The sequence below is a fragment of the Carassius gibelio genome, chromosome B25, assembly GCF_023724105.1.
Source record: "Carassius gibelio isolate Cgi1373 ecotype wild population from Czech Republic chromosome B25, carGib1.2-hapl.c, whole genome shotgun sequence".
NCBI classification, from domain to species: Eukaryota; Metazoa; Chordata; class Actinopteri; order Cypriniformes; family Cyprinidae; genus Carassius; species Carassius gibelio.
This window is the reverse complement of record NC_068420.1, coordinates 4,034,754-4,040,453: the sequence shown is the minus strand read 5'-3', so window position 1 is coordinate 4,040,453 and position 5,700 is coordinate 4,034,754. Positions and strand designations below refer to the sequence as shown.

At 32.6% G+C, this 5,700-nt stretch overlaps 1 long non-coding RNA gene across 1 annotated transcript in view; it reads right to left on the bottom strand.

Annotated features, from left to right (window-relative positions):
* LOC128014710 (uncharacterized) overlaps nucleotides 1–5,700 on the bottom strand; it is an 8,344-nt gene continuing 2,644 nt past the window's right edge. Inside the window, exons 2-4 of the long non-coding RNA XR_008183633.1 lie at nucleotides 5,251–5,329; nucleotides 385–455; nucleotides 1–292 (exon numbers count right to left, since the gene is read on the bottom strand). This is a non-coding gene — a long non-coding RNA (uncharacterized LOC128014710). The remainder of the gene's footprint in view (nucleotides 293–384; nucleotides 456–5,250; nucleotides 5,330–5,700) is intronic.

Sequence of the window (5,700 nt, the reverse complement as noted above, 5' to 3'; positions counted from 1 at the left end):
TTCATACACGACTGAGATGCAGTAATGGAACTAAGTGACTAACGTCATTATACTTTATTTTTTCCATAAGGTTTGTCACCCATTAATCCCTTTCTACCTCTTCATTCGTCTTTTTTTAGAGATAAGGAGGGATACGCGTATAAAAGCCTATTAATACCCTTCTCATCCTGTGTGCCAGTCTTCTTCAAATATTTGCCTCACTTTGTCTGTTTTTGTCTTCTGTTCGTTTTGGGTGCATTATGCTCACCGTCTCTCTGCCAGCTGAATGCTTCCTCTATCTGTCCTTTTAACCCTTTGTAGCAAAATTAAAATCACTAAGAAAAATGTGCAAGGAAAATATCACAAAAATAGCTCACACAGAAAATATGGATTGCCATTAATTACTTGAAACATGGATCTTCATGCAGATCTTCAGTTCAGAGGGATCACATCTGATCAGAAAACGTTCAAGTAGCCTATTGTAATGTGAAAAAAACAATATATTATTTAAATAATGCATGCAACGTATTACAAAAATAATACAATGATATATAATTTAAAAATACATGCACTATAATGCAAAACTAATTATATTATTTAAATATCACAACTTAAACATCTATCTAGAAAATATGCATTTATTTCTTTACACAAAATACAGTTATTACTTCTTTTAAATTACATTTACTTATGAGATTTGCCCTCAAATAAATATCAAACTCAAAGAACAATCCGTTTCTGAGATTTGCCCTTTTTATATTAAAAAGAGTCCAAAACTTTCCCGTAGACACTTTATTCCCAGAAAGAGCGCATCCTGCGGTTCCAGTCTGGACAATGGGAAGTGTGTGTGGGAGCCGGAGATATCAGTTCCTGATGTTTGACTGCAGGACGACCCCGTATGAGTTCTAGATTTTCATGGGGTTATTTTAAATTATATTAATGGTTTTTGCTCAGTCAAGAATGATTATTACTATTACTCCTCCTTAGGTTTCTGTATGAAGCATCAGTGTGGCGTCCTGAACCGTTTGTGCTCCACACATTAATTATTCCTCAAATAATGTATCTTTTAAGGAGATAGTACAGTTGGTCTAGGAAACACTCATAGCGCTCTAGTAAAAATGCCCTGACAACAGCCTGAAAACTGAGGTTATATTCATATTTATTGCAGACTGCAGTGTTGAGCATATTTTAGCTGAATTTTATTCTATTTCATTATTTTTTTTACTTACATACAGACATGAACATGGTCAGGTTGCACATGCGTCTCTTATTATTTAGTTTTTCAGTTGCTTGTATTAACAACTTTCCATTATGTTTCTCTTTTACAATCCTCTCAGACTTTCCTTAATTTTCCTAATTATCCTCTTCTATAAATTTTTTTTACTCTGCAGCATCCAGCTTGTGTTTGACTTTAATGCAGCTCATAACTAAATAAAACAGGCTGCGTGACTCTAAAGAATCACTACTAATCACTACTAAGACGTTTGGCATGCAGATGCAAATGATTTCTACGTTTATAAAATAAACAACTAAATCAAATAAATCCGTATAACGATCTCTCTGACTCTTATTGCTCATGGCTAATGTTTGACCCTGCATGTGCCAGTGCTGGCACGTGTGTCTGAGCCTGTTGAATTGCACTCTAGAGGCTTGTCCTAATATGTTTTACTTACGTAATGAGAACGAGAGAGTTTGTGCAATACAGTGTTCCAGAATTCGACACGGCTATTTGTCACAAACCACTTACACTTGCAAAGAAAGCCTCTGTACTGCTAGCATGGATGCAATCCCATGTGATGCGAGAAAAAACATATTTCTGAACATATAAAACATATTTGATTTTGGTGTCACAGTATAGTTTGAGAAAAGAAAACCCAGAACACTCCAGCAACAACATATCCCATATATAACCATCTAGAACACACTACACTTCAAAAAATGCTTTTCATAAAAAAAAAAAAGTGTGTTGTTTACAGCCAAAATATAAAAAAATCCTTAAATCAAGAAGTAAAATATATATATTTTTTTTTTTAAACAATAACAACAAAACAAGTCCAAATTAAGTGAGTTTTTGCTTGAAACAAGCAAAATAATAAATACAAAATATTATTAAGTCACTTAATTTTTACTTTTTTTTTAAACAAGACAAATTTTTTTACTTGCCTATAAAATCATTTTTGATTGAAGAATTGTTAGATATTTTGGTGTGAAACTAGACAAAACATCTAAGTAAGAAAAGCAGTGACACTGCATAGCAATGCACCAAGAAAAACACACAGAGACCTGAAGTCAGCCCTCAACACTGTTTGCAACTCAACTGACATCCATGTTTTGACACACGCCGAGCTGAAAAGGATATTAAAGAAGCAGCATGTGGAGCGGGACATTACATACAACTGGAAAAATCTCAGCTTGTTCTGAGTTTTGTTTTCATTAATTCACACCGTAAATTAATCTTATTTGTCCTTAGTCTTTCCTGTGGGAACGCATGTTGGAAAAACTGAAAGTCTGAAGGGAAGATCGCTAACGCTGAAGAAACACTGTAGACCCTCAGCCGCCACGTATGTTTCTGCTAAGTTCAAGAGTTGGCAGCTGAAAACTTGTTTTTATAATGTCGAGATCCAGAAAGTCTAATAAAAAACTAATCACAAAAATCCAAATCAGATGGTCAGAAGTTTACCTCGGAGAGGGATCGTGAAATCAACGGGACTCAATTATCATGTTATCTAATGAAGCGGTGTGAGAAACCGCTCCTGCAACACTGTAAACCTCTGGCCACTTTATTCTGAAATCTTATGCAAGAATCTATGACATGCTTTCATATGAAGTGTCTTTCATATTAGTCTGATGGGATTCATTATTTTATTTCATTATCTTTCTTATCTGAATGGAAAATTCTATGAAGAAAAATCTACACATTAAAATGGCTAACTAAACAAATGCCCACAAATCACAGACATCTGTTTCTGGATGGTGTAAGATTTCTTAGAGTATATCCAACTTGTTTATTTGGAAAATGGACTACTTTATTCCATTAATCACTGCAACTTGTGAATTAGTGAATTTAATAAGGTAATCAATTAAATTAAGAGATTTATTCAATTAAATAAGGTAAATAAAAAAATAAAGTATATTTACAATTCTGATATAAATTCTGAGATGTTATGTGAAAATTAATGACATGCTTTCATGTATGTTTCATACAAAAAAATCGTACAATTATTACAATAAATGGGGAGATGCCCCAAAATTAAGCAGAGCAAAACAAAGCAAAAAAAATAAAAAAAATTAATAAAATAAATAAATAAATAAATAAAAAATCTCAATGACAAACATGGAGATTTCTATAAGAAAAATATTACAATTAAATTTTTTAAATGAATATTTACACACAGACATTCTGATCTGTATGGTATAAGATTTCTTAAGCGTTTTAACTTTTTTAATAATGAGGAAAAGAACTACTTAATTACTTTCATGAATAGCTGTAAATGGCTTAAAACTGAAGGAGGAAAACCATGTAAGTGAGTAACATTCAAGATACTTGACATTAACTTCATAATACAAGCACTTTGAGAGCTGAGAGACTAGATTAGATTATTCTTCATGTGTTATGGGAATCACTAATGAGCTCATCTCTGTTTCCAAGATAAGATTAACTTTCATAATTGGTCTATACATTTTGGGATTTATAGTGGTAATTCTATACACGGAATAAATATATATACGGTGAGAACGAATGGGAATTTCACCTTTATTGCCCTCTATCATTAAACCTGGTTTGATGACCGTTTTATATTAAAATCAGAAATCAGATGTAGGCTTTTATGAGACCTGTGAGACACGCATATCGACCCATAAAACTCAGTTCAGAAATGGGTCTGTTACATAAGTTTTATATATCTATTAAAGACGGGCTTCTTTTGTGATATACGCACAGCTTTGCAAACAAAGATGTAGATTTTATTATCTCTAACAGATACAGACCTTATATAACATGCATGTATATGAACGGTTATGTAACTCTGTGACTGACACCTGATATTTGAAAACCACATGTGGAAGTAATCCAGATGTACAGACATAAAACATTATGGGAAATGAGTTCAAAGCATTTTTTTAGTGATGGATAAATTTGCCCAAACTTGCTGACAGTTTGGATGGTACCAAGATCACTGAAGAATCAGGGCTGATTTGATCACTATCATATTCACATAGATACTATATATCATGGATGAAACCCCTGTGCAAGACGGTGAAACAATAAATAGCTTTCATTTCTTGAATAAAGCTTCTGAACTCTTAGATATTTATTCTTGAAATATATGGAATATTAAACAGAGACTTGCTTTAAAATCCACCAAATATTAACTTAGAGCTGGGTAGATAACTAACAAATTGTAGTTTGTTTTTCCAAATAATATGACAAAAATTGCAGTTAGTAATGTAACCGAACATATCAGAAACAAACGATGCAAATGCCTGTGTTACTGTGATGCGTTACAAATGTTATTAACTTGTTACCATAAAATCAGTCTGAGTGATCATTTAAGATACTAAATGAGTAGTTAATACAATGCTGAAATGTTGAGAAAATTATTTCTCAAATTTGAATTGACCCAGTGTTCAAATTATGTGTGGCCTCTCAGTTTTCTGTGCGATTATCGGTCTTTGTGAGAATATCCACAAAACTGGAAGACTTTCTGAGTGCGTGCAAGTGGTAAGCTATTCTAAAAAAGGAAACTTTTTAATATAGGCAGACATATTTTATTATCAAGAATTTATTATTTTAATTTATAGACACATTTTAAAGTGCCTGAATATAAAACGAACAAAGCAAGTGTTGCATTTTTGGCCATTTTTGCAATAGCTTTAATTCAGTGGATGTCAGGTTGATTTTAGTGGATGCATGAAGTCATTTGGCATTCCATTCAGCTTGGAACTAGTTCGGCGTAATTAGAATTTCCAATGTTCTACTTGGAAAAAGAACGTTATGCCAGTTGACATTGGACATGCAACTTGGAAATTGGCGTGGAAATCTAAAACTCTCTTTTAGGAATGATGTCACCTAAACATAACAAACCCAGAGAGATGAACACAGTCGATGATAAATAATCGCCTTTGAGCAAATTTATTTGTTTCTTTTGAGAGTCTGAAAATGGACTTGCTTTATGGATAGAAGTAGGCAATATCAGTGAATATCAGGCAATATAATTTTTGAAGGTAAACAGTGTAGTGTCACCAAACAGAACTGAAAAAAAAAACACTTACCACATCTGCCATTGGTTGACTCACAGATGGCCCCGCCCCAAACTTATGTTATTGGTCAGATCAGCATAGACGTGTCAAGCTGTTGATGAATGTGATTGGCTTTATATTTTTCTAGGAAATCAAACTACAAATGTTGACCTGTATGTTCATAAACTAGAACAGGAAATTATTTTTAACCTTGTCCACAAACTTTTGTGCTGTAATGATTATGTAAATATGAACGTTTCAAGTTTCAAATTTTCAAATTTTCTAAGTTTCTATTTTTAATATTTTTTAAAGAAGTTTCTTCTGCTCATCAAGCCTGCATTTATTTGATCAAAAATACAGGAAAAAACAGTAATATTGTGAAATATTATTAAAGCTTAAAATAATAGTTTTCTATTTGAATATACTTTAAAATAATAATTTATTCCTGTGATGCAAAGCTGAATTTCCAGCATCATTCCTCCA